Source organism: Arachis duranensis, chromosome 10 (genome assembly GCF_000817695.3).
Source record: "Arachis duranensis cultivar V14167 chromosome 10, aradu.V14167.gnm2.J7QH, whole genome shotgun sequence".
In the NCBI taxonomy this organism is placed as follows: Eukaryota; Viridiplantae; Streptophyta; class Magnoliopsida; order Fabales; family Fabaceae; genus Arachis; species Arachis duranensis.
In genome coordinates, this window is record NC_029781.3 from 53,772,149 (window position 1) to 53,789,119 (window position 16,971).

The following is a 16,971-nucleotide window of genomic DNA, read 5'->3' on the forward strand; positions in this document are numbered from 1 at the left end:
CCCGGATCATCACACTTCTCGGGTAGTGTTCCCATTAAAGCGGAAATAGAGCTCCCCAATGGAATGGTTTCCAATTCAAGAATTCTATCCTTATGTATGCATAAGTCTTTGATGGATAGCATCAAAGAGGGGGATGGTTACTTCAACTTTCTTGAATACTTCCACCATTTTGGGGCCAAGTTCTATGCGCTTTTTAGCTTTCTTTGCAAGTGTTGGGAATGGAAGTGGTTGAGCAACTTCCTCTTCCAAGGTTCTTTTGGCCTTGGTTGTCTCTCTTGTTGGTTGGACCTCATCCTCAACTATGGCTTGTGGTGCTTCCTCTTTCACTACTTCTTCTATATTTACTCTCTCCTCTTCTTGAGCGGTTGTGATAGGGCTTGAATCCTTTGCTTCCTTCCCTTTTAGTTGCGTACCGGATCTAAGGGTGATGGCATTGATGCTCCCCTTTGGATTTGGTTGAGGTTGAGAAGGAATGACACTTTGGATTGGGGGTTGAGGAGTGGAAGTTGATGGTGTATCCATGCGTGCAAGAAGAGCTTGTAATGTAGAGGTGAGACCGGTGAGACCGGAAGCAAGTGTGTTTTGTAGTTCCTTTTGGCCTTGGATAATGGTTCGGAGTGTTTCATCTTGGTTGGAGGGAGTGGTTGCGTATGTGAGTTGAGGAGCTTGTGATTGGTTGGGTGGTGGTCTTTGATGTGGTGGTTGGTATGTTTGGTAGTTTCTTTGTGGGTTTTGTTGGTTGTATGATTGGCTTTGTGAGTTGTATGGTCGGTTTTGAGAAAAGTTTTGTGAATTGTTACCCCATCTTTGACCTCCTCCATTGTTGTTGTTGTCCCTATTCCCTTGTTGATGGTTGTCTCTCCAATTTTGGTTATTGTGTCCACTTCCTTGGTTGTGGCTTCCTCCTCCTTGATAAGAGTATCCTTGGTTAGGATTACCGCCTTGGTAGTATCCTTGGTTGGGGCGATCATAGAAATTGTGGGTAGCCGCCAAGGTATTGTCTTCTTGAAGGCTTGGGCACTCATCCGTGTAGTGAGAGTAGCAAGAGCAAATGCCACATACTCTTTGAGGAACCAATTGTTGGTTATGTTGTTGAGGTGGTGGAGGGTGTTGTTGTTGGTATGATTGAGGTTGTGGTTGTTGTTGGTTCAATTGGAGTTGCTTCAAGATGGATGTCATCTCATTCACGGATTGAGTTAGAGCGGTGGTTTCACTACTAGTTGATACTTCATTCACGGTCCTTGGACGGTTGACTCTTCGCCTCATATGTTGATTGGATTCGGCCAAGTCAATAATAAGTTGCCATGCCTCATCCGCAGTTTTATATTTGGACAAAGAACTGTTGCTAGAAGTGTCCAAGAGGGTTCTATCTTGCTCTCGCATCCCTTGACATATGTATCCAAGCAATACTTGAGTGTCAAGCATGTGATTGGGGCATGCATCCAGTAGTTTGCGAAACCGTTCCCAATACTCATAGAGTGGTTCCGTCTCACCTTGCACAATACAAGACATTTCCTTCCTTAGCCTATCCATCTTTTCCGGAGGCAAGAATTTATCCAAGAATCCTCTTCTAAGTAAGTCCCAATCGGAGGTAACTTCACTAGAGAGGGTGTAGAACCATTCTTTAGCCTTGTCCTCAAGAGAGAAAGGGAAAGCAAACAACCATATAGCAACTTCATCGGACCCTTCCCGTCTAGTAGTTGAACATATGCGATGGAAGTCCTTGAGATGTCGAATAGGATCTTGTGCGGGAAGTCCATGAAACTTAGGTAGGAGGTTGATCAAAGCGGTCTTCAATTCAAAGTTAGCATTCAAATTGGGGTGAGTTACGTGAAGGGGTTGAAGGACATAATCCGGTGCACCCGCTTCCTTGATGGTAACTCTCCTCGGAGCGTCCATGGTATTAGTACCTAAAACAAAAGAAGATTCGTTAGTGAGATTGGTGGGAGTAGAATTAATGCCTTCTTTGAGTGACGGTTCAATGTTCACTTATAGTAAGGTGGTTGAGGTAGTGAAAGCCTCTTCCCCTTTTCCAAACTCAAGCCGCCTCCGAGCTTGTCTAATATGAAGCAAAGTTCGTTCTATTTTCGGATCAAAAGGGACTAAGCTCGGATTTGGTTGTGAACGGGTCATGCAATGAAGGGAAAATGGAATTCATTGTAATGAATGAGGGGTTAGTCACTTGAATTATTCACAATGGAATGCAACTATGTACATCTATACATGCTTAATCCAAACAATAACATGGCACACAAAGCAAATTCCCCGGCAACGGCGCCATTTTGACAAATGAATTTTTGTTGGTATAGAATTTATCAAGTGATCAATCGTAGTATAGTCTAAACCAACACAAAATCCATCATCAAACAAATCTACAATCTATAACCGAGCTTGTCTAATATGAAGCAAAGTTCGTTCTATTTCCGGATCAAAAGGGACTAAGCTCGGATTTGGTTGTGAACGCGTCATGCAATGAAGGGAGAATGGAATTCATCGTAATGAATGAGGGGTTAGTTACTTGAACTATTCACAATGGAATGCAACAAGCAATGAGAAACAAACAATCAATTATCAAAAGGACTTGACTTAGGGTTGGCATTAGAAATCTTTATCATTATAGTTTACTCAAGGTTGACAACAATTAGGACTTACTTCATTTAGTCACCCCCTAAGTATAGAGAAAAGTCAAATGAAAACAATTAACTTGAGTCACAAGTTCTAGCTTCACCTCATGGGAATCTAGTTTTAGTGCACTCTAAGGCAATTGGCAAGCTCTAACTCCAAATCAACCCTTGATATAACTATTCAATTCATTCCAATGACCAAACCCCATGCCAAGTATAAAAGTTCTACTCCATGGCTAACATTGACATTTTATCGAACATGTGATGAGCAAAAAGGAAAGTCATAGTGAAATGAAGAGAAAAGTAAAATTAGTAATATTGCAACACTAGAAACTAACAACAAGTTATCAAGGAACAACAATGAGAATCAAAATCTCAAAATATCAATGGAATCCAAAAATCATAAGATTGAATCCTAGATCCAAGGAATGTCAACAATTATAACTACAATTTGGAATTGGGAGAGAAAATCTATTACATGAACAAAGTGAAATGAAAGTTGTAATGGATCTCACCAAAGAATGGATGAAAATCCAAAATTGTGATGAGGAAGAACCCTAGTGGAAGCTTGAGAGAAGTGGATGAATCTAGAGAGAAGTTGGAGTTTCTCTCTCTAACAATGTAACTAACTCAAAAATATCTCAAAAACTAAAAAATGAACTAAGTGTCCTCAACCTTTGCCCCTTTGGTCCTCTTAAGTCTTTTCCCGCCAAAGAACTCGTCAAAAGTTGGGATCTCTAACCAACTTCATGCCTAAGTCACGTGACTTTAAAAAAAATCATTTTCGAACATCGGCGCGCACGCGCAAGATACGCGTGCGCGCCCTTGATGCGGCTCTGGAGTATGCGCGGAAGCGGAGTGTACGCGTACGCGTCCATGAAGATTCTGGCTTAGCCGCTACGCTAGTCGGCTCGTGGCTTGGCTCTTAGCTTCGGCTTCACATTGCGCTCATCCGCGCGGGCGCGTCAGGTGCGCGCACGCGCCCATGCAGAGATTCCCAAAGCTTCAATTCTCATGCTTCCTTTCCTTGCACCCTTCTTCCTTATCTTTTCCTGTCCATTCCTAGTCTATGTCCTGAAACCACTTAGCACACGAGTCACGGCATCGAATGGCATCAAGGAGAGATTAGAAATGTGTCTAATTTAGTGCAAAATAAGCATGTTTTCCTTTATGAGGCAAAACTAGGAAAAGAATGCAAATCCTTATATTTTCATGCAGAAAATGTGTGAAATCATTGATAAACCCTTTGAAATTAGCACAAGATAAACCCTCAAAATGGGGTTTGTCAATATTGTGCATTTACCTTAATACATTGTATTTCTTGATTCTATGCATCCATATATGTTTGACTTGAATGCTTCCATGCTTCTCTAATGCTTGTTTTACCTTACAAGCTTACTTAAAGCATCTCAAGCACACTAGGATAAGTGAAGTGCATGCTTCTTTTGTGACATAACTTTTATGCTAATGTGTGTTCTAAACCGCACAATTTAGAATTCACACACTTATTTGTCACTAATGTCACACTAATTCACTCACCTCATTCTAGTGAATTACCTCATTCCAACAATATATGCTTCCTTGCTTTTGTTTTCTCATCTTATGGTGTTATATTTTTGTTTTTCATGAACAATGCACCAGAAGCAAACATGGAAGCGAAAGAAAGAACACGCAGCAATCTGGAGATTTGCCATACCCCCTTGCTCATCTTTAAGTGCACCGAGGATGGTGTAAACTTTTAAGTGTGGGGAGGTCGTCCGACCGGTCGGTGATTTTGGGTGACAAATTTCTAATCCCAACACTTTTGCATTTCATTCTAGGATTTTATGGTTTTTACTTGCATTTTCTTATTTTTGCATATGTATACACAGTAAGCTTAGTCAAAATAATAAATTTTTTTGAGAAAATTATCTATAGGGCACCAATTGATTTGAGTGAAAACTTTTCATAGAACTTGCTTGAATCATATATATTGTGGAACATGAATTTTGAGCTAAGAACACAAGCTTGCGAGATTCGAGCCTAATGGTGTGGTTACATCTTATAACCACTTATTTTCCTTCTTGTGTGCATTATTCTCTTTCCATGATTGTAATCTTTGATTTGTTTGATTCTTTATGTCCATTATTTTGTGTATTCATGCATTTGTATGATTGAGGCCATCATTTCACTAGCTTACTTATCCAAATAGCCCTACCTTTCATCTTCCATTGTTAGCTAATTTGAGCCTACGCTTAACCCACTTGTTCTTATTTTAGCACATTACAAGCCTTTAAGTGAAAAACAATAATTGTTCCTTATTTGGATCTTTGATTAGCTTAGGCTAGTGTGTGTGAGTATCATTCAAGTGTGGGAACCTTGGGACATTGGGTGAATAAAAGGGGTGTATTTTGTATTGTTATTGAAAATATTAGGAATTGGGTACATACTCATGTATTGATCAAATGTAAAACCTTATGCATTGAGGTTCTTGTATATAGAAATAAAAAAAATGAGAAAAAACAAAAGAAAAAGAAAAGAAAAATAATATGGAAAAGAAAAAAATAGAAAAAGAAAGAAAAAAGAAGAAGAATAATAAAAAAGAGACAAAATGCCCTAAAGCGAAGCTCAATAAGATCAATGCATATGCGTTGTGAAATGAAAAAAAGAAAATGCATGAGTATATGAAAAAGTGAGTAGAATGGGTAGTTAGGTTAGAACTTAAATTGTATAGGATGTCATAGGTTAGGTGGGAAGTCTAAGCTTATCAAAGATTCAAACTTGAAGCTCACTTGACCATATATGCATCCTTGCTTGATCCTAACCCCATTACAACCTAAGGAAAAGACCTCATGATAGATGTATGCATGCATGAAATATATGTTGATTGTTAGAAGAAGAACAAATCTTGGAAAGCATGATTAGGGGAGAATTGAGAGAATCGACCCCAAACACTTGAGCGAATAGAGTGCAAATACATCCGGTGAGGGTTTGATGCTCAATTACATGTTTCCACCTATGATCATCTCTTCTCACGCAAGTTTTTAAAAATATTTAATAACTCAATTCAATTGTGGATTAGACTTGCTAGACCTTAGCCGTTGTACATATATGCTTCTTGAGAATTGATTTATTTTGACCAAGCAATTGCATTCATTTAGATAGTTGCATATAGGGAGATTGCATTTAGTTAGTTTCCATTGAATAAACGCCATACCCTTACTTCATTCTTGGTTTAAGCATGAGGACATGCTTGGTTTAAGTGTGGGGAGGTTGATAAACCCCATTTTGGGGTTTATCTTGTATTGAATTTAAAGTATTTTGATGACCTTTTCTCGCATTTAGCCTATGAATTAGCATGGTTTTGTAATCTCTCCTGTATTTGTGCTTAAGTGTAAAAACATGCTTTTTAAGCCTTATTTTGATGAATTCTAATTCCTTTTTGATCTCATAAGATGCCTTGATGTGTTTGCTAGTAATTCCAGGATTGAAATAGGCTAGGCATGGATCAAAGAGAGCAAGGAAGGAAGCATACAAGTGGAGAAAAGCATAAAAAGTCAAAGAAATGAAATCAGCCAAGCACGCGCACGCGCACAAGGCGCTCGCGCACACATTGCAGAATCGGCCAGGGACGCGCACGCGTACCGTGCGTGCACGCGTTGAAGTCCGCACATGACTTCATTAAAGCATCACGTGCCTGGCGATCTTGGGGAGTTTCTGAACCAACTTTGGCGCCAAAATGCACTAAAAGGACCAAGGATAGAAGGGGAAGGCAATCAATCTTCATTTAGCATCATTAGGATTAGGATTAATTAGTTTTAGAGAGAGAATCTCTCACTTCTCTCTAGAATTAGGCTTAGGTTTAGGTTAATCTCTCTTATTAGATCTAGGTTTAATTCATGCTTTAATTCACATTTCTTTTATCAAGTCTTAATCTTCTCCTCTTCCTCTTTCTAATTATGAACTTTAATTCTTGTAATTCCTCATTTTGTTTTGGGTAGGTTGTTGTTCCTTTGTTTTCTTTAAATAATGCAATTTGAGGTAATTCATGATAATTGTGATTTCCTTGAATTGTTGTTGTTAATTCTTTTCAATAATTGTTGTTAGATTCTATTCTTGTTGTCAATTTGCTTTGCTTTTCTTTTGTGTCTTCCAAGTATTTGATGAAATTCTTGGTTGGATTTTAGTGTAGATTTTGTTCCTCTTGGCTTAGGTAGAGTGATTAGTGACTCTTGCGTTATCTAATTCCTTTGTTGATTGATAATTGGAGATTGCTAATTGATTTGAATGCCTCTAAAGCTAGTCATTCCTTTAGGAGTTGATTAGGACTTGAGGAATCAAATTGATTCATCCACTTGTCTTTCCTCCATGATTAGAGGTTAATTAAGTGGGAGCAATGGACAATTTGTTACCACAATTGAGGAGGATAACTAGGATAGGACTTCTAGTTCTCATATCTTGCCAAGAGCTTTGTTAGTTGTTAGTTTATTTCCTTTGCCATTTATAATTCTTGTCTATAATCTCAAAAACCCCAAAATAACTCACAACCAATAACAAGACACTTCATTACAATTCCTAGAGAGAACGACCCGAGGTTTGAATACTTCGGTTTATAAAATTAGGGGTTTATTACTTGTGACAAACAATCTTTTGTATGAAAGGATTATTGTTGGTTTAGAAACTATACTTGCAACGAGAATTCATTTGTAAAATTCTATACCATCAAAAATCCAATCATCAAATGCCGCCATCAATTCTAGCTTATACCACGAAGATTTTGATTAAGGAATCCAAGAGATATCTACTCAATCTAAGGTAGAACGGAGGTGGTTGTCAGGCACACGTTCATAGTTGAGAATGATGATGAGTGTCACGGATCATCACATTCATCTCAGGCACACGTTCATAGGTGAGAATGATGATGAGTGTCACAGGTCATCACATTCATCAGGTTTAGGAACAAGTGATATCTTAGAATGGAAGCAAGCATGATTGAATGAAAAACAGTAGTAATTGCATTAATCCATCAAGACACAGCAGAGCTCCTCACCCCCAACCATGGGGTTTAGAGACTCATGCCGTAGAAGATACAATGAGAAACGTGTAAAGTGTCATGAGGTAGAGATACAATACCAAAAGGTCATGTTAATAGTGAACTAGTAACCTAGGGTATACAGAAATGAGTAAATGACGTAAAAATCCACTTCCGGGGTCCACTTGGTGTGTGCTTGGGCTGAGCATTGAAGCTTTCATGTGTAGAGACTTTTTCTGGAGTTAAACGCCAGCTTTTGTGCCAGTTTGGGCGTTTAACTCCAATTTTTGTGCCAGTTCTGGCGTTAAACGCCGGGAATTCTGAAGCTGATTTGCAACGCCGGTTTGGGCCACCTAAAGCAATTGAGAGCATGCCAATTGGACTTCTGTAGCTCCAGAAAATCCACTTTGCTCAGGTCCCTCAATTTCAGCCAGAAATTACCTGAAATCACAGAAAAACACAAAAACTCATAGTAAAGCCCAGAAAAGTGAATTTTAAATAAAAACTAATAAAAACATACTAAAAACTAACTAAAATGTACTTAAAACATACTAAAAACAATGCCAGAAAGCGTATAAATTATCCGCTCATCATTGATACTTCACTTGAGATGGAGGTTAGGGGGTTGTTGGTATTGTTGTTGGTATTGTAGTTGACCTTGGGGGTGTTGATGGTAGTAGATTTGAGCATTTTGGTTGGGTTGAGCTTGGGAAGCTTGGTTCCACCTTTGGTTTGAGTTATCCCTCCACCCTTGGCCTTAATAACCTCCATGTGGGTAGGGTCCTTGGGTGTAATTGGGTCTTTGTGGGTAGTGGTTAGCAACCACCAATGTAGTGTCCTCTTGAATTTGAGGGCACTCATCGGTATAGTGAGTAGTACAAGAACAAACACCATATATCCTTGCTGGTCCTTCGGTCCTAGGAGGTTAAGGTGGGGCATTTATCAAAGCTTAAGGGATTTGTTGCCCTTTGGTGATTTGCCTCATCAAAATTGTCATCTCACCAAGGGTCTTAGTCAAAATAGCATCTCCGGAGGGAGAAACCTCACTCACAGCTTTTGGTTGTGGACTTCTAGCCCTAGAGTGTTGAGTAGAATCCGCTAAGTCCGATATAACTTCCCATGCTTCTGCTGCGGTCTTGTTTTTGGTCAATGTGGCATCCAAGAGAAGCTTATCTTGGTGGTGCATTCCTTGACAGAAATAACTTATCAAAACCAACTCATCTATCCGGTGGTGCGGGAAAGCTTCCAACAACTTCTTAAATCTCTCCCAATTTTCATACAAAGTTTTCCCATCTCGTTGCACAATGCAAGAGATCTCTCTTCTCAGCTTGTCTATTTTCTAGGGAGGGTAGAACTTCTCCAAAAATTCTTTTCGCAACAAATCCCAATTGGATCTAACTTCCCCTGGCTGAGTATAAAACCATTCCTTTTCTTTTCCTTCCAAGGAGAAAGGGAAAGTGAAGACCAACACTGCGGCTTCATCCGCCCCATGTCTCCTCGCAGTTGCATATGCAACTTGGAAATCCTTAAGGTGCTTCTGAGGATCTTCCCCAGGCAATCCATTGTACTTGGGGAGAAACTTGATTGTGCTAGACTTAAGCTCAAAATTTGGATCCAAGGCTAGATATAGAATCTGAAGTGGTTGCAAGGCAAGATCAGGAGCTCCGGCGTCCTTCAAGGTAATCCTTCGAGGTGCGTCCGCTATGACGGTGTCATCTGAGTCACTCAAAGACAGTTCAGTACTCCCCACAGATGAATATAGAGTCTCCTCGTTGATTGGAGAATGATAGTCACATATAGGTGGTGATAGTGAATGGGAATGGTCCTCAAGGGAGCCCGCTTCACTATTCATGAAAGCTAGCCGGCGCCGAGCTTCCCTTATACGAGTTAAAGTTCTTTCAATTTTCAGGTCAAAAGTGGCAAAGCTCGGGTCTGGAAGCGACCGTGTTATTCAAATGAGGAGACAATGAAAGCATGCAATTATAAAAGGCAAAACAAAAGTAGGCAAGTAAGCATGAACTAACTTAACACTCTATAACTACCAAAACTAACTAAAGAGGGAAAGTAGTATCTACAATTAATGCCAAGTAGTAAACCAAAAATCAACTATTCACACTATTCGCATATTTACACAACCAAAATCATGGCACTCATTGCACTAAAAGTGAAATTCCCCGGCAACAACGTAAAAAATTTGACCGCACCCAATCGTACGAGTTGGGATTTCTCAAAAATAGGACTAACGTTGCAAGTATAGACCCAAACCCAACAATCGGTCACCGATCAATTTGGAAATTTACAAGATGTGTCACAACTCAAAACCAATTTAAAAACCGAGAGTATTTAACTCCCGGGTCGTCTCCCAAGGAATCACTTAAGAGGCAATGAGTGTGCAAATTCCGGTTGTAGAGATCAAGGGGTCGTCAATGAAGAAATGAACATATAAAGCAATAAAAGAATATGCAAAATTGTATTAATTGAACTAATGAAAAAATTAAAGAACCGACTATATAATATAAACAAGTAAAGTATAAAAGAGATTAACATAGCAATGTATGGAAAATTGAAAGCATAGAAAGGGGTCTTGGCTTGGAGTGAACTGATGGGTGAAAAATTAGAATTCCACACAAAACTCACCGGCAAGTATACCGGGTCGCATCAAGTAGTACTAACTCACAAGAGTGCGGTCGATCCCACAGGGATTGATGGATCAAGCAACTTTAGTGGGTGATTAGTTTAGTCAAGCTAACAATACTGAGTGATAATTGATGCAGCAGAAAGTAAATGACAGTGAATTAAAAGTTCAGAAGAAGTAAATGAGCAGAAACTTAAAGAGCAAGGAATGTAAATTGACAAATTCTTAAATAGCCAGAAAGGTAGATTGCAGCAAATGTAAAGGGGATTGGGTGCAGAGAATTTAAAGAAAGCAGTAAAGCAAGCAATTGAATAGATCTTGAGAACAAGTGACAAGAAATTTAAAGTGCAGGAAAATCAAGTTCAGATCACAGTAGCTTCAAATGAAAAATGGCAGAAAGTAAAATTGCATAAGAGAAGATTCAAAAACTGAAATTTCATAAGCCAAATTGAATTCAATACTTGAAATATAAAGTGCAAAAAAATAAAAGTGTATCAAAGAGAGCTTTCTATTATATCCTACTCCTACTCCTATTGCTCTTTAGCAGAGCCAACCTCCTTTTTAAAATGGAACAGATGCCTTTTTTATAGGCTTTTACAAAATTAAAATGAAATTGAAATTAAAAACAAATTACAATTAAATAAAATTCCTATTCTATCTATCTCTTATGCCTTTGAGTGATGATAATGGGCTTTGCTTGCTTTGGATTTGAAGAAGAGTGGATCCGGATGGCTTGGTTTAAGTGGCATGGGTCAAGGTGCATTTGGTTGAATTTTGGTTGGAGGCATGCTGTAGTGGTGTCTTGTTGCTCACTAGCGCTCACTAAGTGAGCACTGTGCTCACTATTTGAGCACTGTGCTCACTATTTGAGCGCTACTCCTTGGTTCAATGTGTCCCCCTCTTTGAACCTTGGCCAGTGCATGTTTGGTGCCTTGGAGAGTGCTTTTGATGCTTTAAAGATGCCTATCACTTGTGCTTCAATTTTGTGGCAAATATAGATTATTATATATCGTTGGAAAGATCTGAATGTCAGCTTTCCAACACAACTGGAAGTGCATCAATTGAACATTAGTAGCTCACAAGGCTTTTGAAGAAGGCATGGTCATGCCGTCACAAGGCTTAAAGAAAAGCCCGAAAATGCTCACTAAGTGAGCACAGTGCTCACTTATTTGAGCGCTATTAGAGCGCTCCATTGCTGCCCCTTGGTTCCTTGGTTGAGTGGCACACAAATGCTCACTAGAGTGAGCATAGTGCTCACTAAGTGAGCGCTAGCCTTGTCTTGGCCTTGTTTCCAAGCTTAAGAGCGCCACACTTTATTTTCATGGGCCACACTTTTTAAAGCGTGGCCTAATGTCCAAAGCGTGCTCAATCTTCAAAGCATGCCCAAAATTCCTCTTTTCTTCTTTTTAGCTTATTTTGTGTTTTTTTGCTTCTTTTTTCACTTATTTCCTACAAGATTTATAAAATCAAAAGATCAAAGAAATATACCATTTAAGCACAAAAGCAAGCAATATTTAGACACTATTCATCAATTTCTTATTTGAAAAAGCATAGAAAAACATGACATGATGACATGTCATCACAACACCAAACTTAAACCTTGCTTGTCCCCAAGCAAGAAAAAAATCATGCAATAGAGATTGACAATCCAAGGTAAGAAGAATATCAAGTCAATATTCATGGTAGGCTAGTTTTCTATGCATGCTACAATCACAAAAGAAATAAAAATGATTGATGATTCTATCTAGGTCTATTTATGAAATCTTTTCCTTATATTCATCCTTGAAACAAGCTTTTGATTTTCTTATTAGCTTCTCCTTTTGGGTGCTTTGCCCCATGAGTTGATATCAAAGCTACGACTCTAAATGCTTTGTTTTCAAATATTACCACTTGATACTTAAGCATCACAAGCATTTAATTAGAGGATTTCATTAAGCTCATTTGTTTCTTTTCTTGACTCTCTAATCATTGATGCTCAGAACCTTGAACTTTGAGGGAGTGCATTTGCACTTGAGCCTAACCTTGACTCTAAGTGTTTTGTTTTCAAGCTTTTTTCTTGATACATAAACACCACAAGTACTTAACAAATTAATTGTCATTGGTACTCAGAGCCTTCAGCTTTCCCATTCTTTCCCTTTTTCTTTTCTTGCCTTATTTGCATTTGCTTCTTTCAAGGTTTTCATGATTTCCAAAGATTTCACAAAATGTCCTAGATGAAAACTTCAATTAAATAAGATCTAATGCAGTTGAGCAACAATTAACCATACTAGCTTTCCAATATTTGTATGCACATGCTAAGTTCTTTAATTCCTTGTTTGTTTATGATCATGATACTTTACTGCTTTGAACTTTACAAAACTCAAGTTGGTAGTCATAATGGCATAGCAACAAGTTACAGATCAAAATTCAGCCTATGCTTATCCATACACACATGTAAACAGAGAGGATAAAGACAATCATGCAATTTAAAGTGCTGGAAACAAATGAGAGGAAAAGGAACTTTACAACCTTGTAATTCATCTTCTCTCTCATTGTCATTTTCCTCCCATTCTCCCCTTTCCCTTGCCAGACTCAGAATGCTTGCTCATTCTCAAGCAACAATTAGAACAATGGCTATGGGGCTAACATGGATCATGAATGTCTTACACAATGAAATGTTAGTAGTACATGTGTTTTAAACAAGCAAAATTAAAGATAACCATGGAGGCACAGAGAAACAGAGACATTGTGATTGCAAACATAGAGGGTGTGCATGATACATTGCATAAAGAAGGTAAGTGGCACACCAAACTTAGTGTGGCAGTCTCACTTGGAATTGATGCAAGTATCCAGTGTGGTTTGGAAACAAATTTTGTTGCATAGCAACACCAAACTTAGAATGCAATCACATGTCCATTTTATTTGAACTAAGACTAAATGAAACTGTTATATGTTAAATACAATCACCAAGCCACGAATCTGTCATGAATAAGGATTTCTTGGTGATGTATTAACAAAAACAGTTAATAAAAGAAAGCATTAAAAACAAGAAAATGACTAAAACAAAGAGAAAACTAAAATTGTCTAACTAAAAGAAAGATAACACTGCAAAGGGCCTTATGATTATACAGACAAGTGGTGTTGCTGAATGAATTGCATAGAAAAATAAGTGGCACACCAAACTTAGAATCTTAGTGTGACACTTCCATGTAAAATTGATGCAATCATCCAAAGGGATTAAAAACAAATTATTGCAGGGAAACACCGTACTTAGAATGTAACCATATGCCAATTTATTGAAACTTAAACAAAGTAGACAGAGAAAATGAACAAAGCAAAGGAATGAAATGTTACCTAAGGTTGGGTTGCCTCCCAACAAGCGCTCTTTTAGTGTCATTAGCTTGACATGTTGTTCTTCACTTTCTTCCTCTTCTTCCAGTTTGTTAAGAGTAATGACCTCAAGGGAAGAGATGAACCAGCTAGTGTCCCCTGTCTTGGCCTCTCCTCAGCAAGCTTCCTTTTGTTAATGACTTGATTGAGCTTACTTGCTGGATCAGGAGTAGGATTGGTGCTCTTGCTAGTTGCCTTCACTTCTTTGGATTCAAGACTTGGTTGCTGTGTAATTATTGGAGTTTTATCTTCATCCAGAGCCTTTTGAATTGGTGATTCAATGAGCCCTTCTTTTATGCAATTCTCTGCTTCACTTGAGTATGAGTTTCCTTGATTGTCTGTCTCACGTTCTTGTTCTTCCACTTCCTCTTTTGAACTCAACATTTGACTTAATAGCACCTTCATGGAGGAGGTTTGTTGTTCTTCCCAAGATTTCTTCATCTCCTCTTCATATCTTTCAATCACAAATTCAAGTGTTGAGAGTTTTTGGTTTCGGGGAGTTTGTGGAGGTTGTGAGTTTTCATGTTCCTTTGTCATCTCAAGTGGCTTCTGTATGTATGTATGTTTAGGTTCAAATATTTCCACCACCTCTTCCTTCTTTGCTGAAAATTCACTTGACACAATAGCCTCTTCCTCTTGCTTTTCCACTTCCTCCTTCACATCCACCCAGTGGTCCTCATCTTCCTTGCTTAGCAATTCTTTGTTTCTCCTTATTTGCTCCAAATATCCATCCATCTTATTACATAGGGTTTCTTGTTCTTTCCAAGAGTTTATGGATGCTTGTAGGTATTGTTCAAATGCTAGCTCAAGGAATGAAGGTTGAGAGAAATTTTGTGGGCATGGATGTGTTGTGGTTATGTTTTGAGAAGCATAGAATGAATTTTGTGAATTGTGGAATGCATTTTGTGGTTGGTATGGATCGTGGACTGAGTTGTATGGTTCTTGGAGGAAACTTTATGTTGAGGTGGTGGACGAAATTGTGGTCACATCAATGTAGTACTCTTTGTTATTGTATGGAATCATTATTATGGCTCTTTGCTATGAGTGGACACAACTCCGTTCAACTTAACCAGCAAGTGTACTGGGTCATCCAAGTAATACCTTACGTGAGTAAGGGTCGATCCCACAGAGATTGTTGGTATGAAGCAAGCTATGGTCATCTTGTAAATCTCAGTCAGGCGGATTATAATTGACTATGGATTTTCGAATAATAATAAATAATAAATAGGAAATAAAGATAAATAACATAGGATAGAAATACTTATGTAAATTAAAGGTGAGAATTTTAGATAAGCGTATGGAGATGCTGTGTTCCTTCTGAATCTCTGCTTTCCTACTGCTCAAATTACAGTTTTCTTACATCATTCCTTTCCATGGCAAGCTGTATTTAGGGCATCACCGTTGTCAATGGCTACATCACATCCTCTCAGTGAAAAAGGTCCAAATGCTCTGTCACAGCACGGCTAATCATCTGTCGGTTCTCAATTAGGTTGGAATAGAATCCCTTGATTCTTTTTTGTCTATCACTAACGCCCAGCCTTCAGGAGTTTGAAGCTCGTCACAGTCATTCAATCCCGAAATCCTACTCGGAATACCACAGACAAGGTTAGACTTTCTGGATTCCCATGATTGCCACTATCAATTCTAGCTTATACCACGAAGATTCTGATTAAGGAATCCAAGAGATATGCGCCCAGTCTAAGGTAGAACGGAAGTGGTTGTCAGTCACGCACGTTCATAGGTGAGAATGATGATGAGTGTCACGGATCATCACATTCATCAAGTTGAAGTGCAACGAGTATCTTAGAATAGGAATAAAGAGAATTGAATAGAAACAGTAGTAATTGCATTAAAACTTGAGGTACAGCAGAGCTCCACACCCTTAATCTATGGTGTGTAGAAACTCCACCGTTGAAAATTGATGAGCGGATAATTTATACGCTTTTTGGCATTGTTTTTAGGTAGTTTTTAGTATGTTCGAGCTATTTTTAGGGATATTTTCATTAGTTTTTATGTTAAATTCACATTTCTAGACTTCACTATGAGTTTGTGTGTTTTTCTGTGATTTCAGGTAATTTCTGGCTGAAATTGAGGGACCTGAGCAAAACTCTGAGAAAGAGGCTGACAAAGGACTACTGATGCTGTTGGAATCTGACCTCTCTGCACTCGAAATAGATTTTCTGGAGCTACAGAACTCCAAATGGCGCGCTCTTAACGGCGTTGGAAGGTAGACATCCAGAGGTTTCCAGCAATATATAATAGTTCATACTTTATTCGGGAATTGACGACGTAAACTGGCGCTCAACGCCAGTTCCATGTTGCTATTTGGAGTAAAACGCCAGAAACATGTCATGACCCGGAGTTGAACGCCCAAAACACGTTACAACTTGGCGTTCAACTCCAAAAGAAGCCTCAACTCGTGGATAGATCAAGCTCAGCCCAAACATACACCAAGTGGGCCCTGGAAGTGGATTTATGCATCAATTACTTACTCCTGTAAACCCTAGTAGCTAGTCTAGTATAAATAGGATAATTTACTATTGTATTACACATCTTTGGTCTCAGTTTTGTTTTATTCTTCATCTTAGGAGGCTATTGATCACGTTTTGGGGGCTGGCCATTCGGCCATGCCTGAACATTTCACTTATGTATTTTCAACGGTGGAGTTTCTACACACCATAGATTAAGGGTGTGGAGCTCTGCTGTACCTCCAGTTGCAATGCAATTACTATTATTTCCTATTCAATTCTCTTTATTCCTATTCTAAGATATTCGTTACACTTCAACTTGATGAATGTGATGATCCGTGACACTCATCATCATTCTCACCTATGAACGTGCGTGATTGACAACCACTTCCGTTCTACCTTAGGCCGGGCGCATATCTCATGGATTCCTTAATCAGAATCTTCGTCGTATAAGCTAGAATGATGGCGGCATTCATGGGAATCCGGAAAGTTGATGAGCGGATAATTTGTATGCTTTTTGGCATTGTTTTTAGTATGTTTTTAGTATAATCTAGTTAGTTTTTAGTATATTTTTATTAGTTTTTAGCTAAAATTCACTTTTCTGGACTTTACTATGAGTTTGTGTGTTTTTCTGTGATTTCAGGTATCTTCTGGCTGAAATTGAGGGTCCTGAGCAAAAATCTGATTCCGAGACCAAAAAGGACTGCAGATGCTGTTGGATTCTGCCTCCCTGCACTCGAAGTGGATTTTCTGGAGCTACAGAAGCCCAATTGGCGCGCTCTCAACGGCGTTGGAAAGTAGACATCCTGGGCTTTTCAGAAATATTTGATAGTCCATACTTTGCCCAAGATTTGATGGCCCAAA

The 16,971-nt window shown here is 38.7% G+C and overlaps 1 non-coding gene and 1 pseudogene across 1 annotated transcript; one reads left to right on the top strand and one right to left on the bottom strand.

The window, feature by feature from the left end:
• LOC127742935 (uncharacterized) overlaps window positions 1-16,971 on the bottom strand; it is a 127,788-nt pseudogene that overhangs the window by 78,748 nt on the left and 32,069 nt on the right.
• LOC127743254 (small nucleolar RNA R71) lies at window positions 8,859-8,965 on the top strand. Its single transcript, XR_008004648.1, has one exon. It is a non-coding gene; the product is annotated as a small nucleolar RNA R71 (small nucleolar RNA).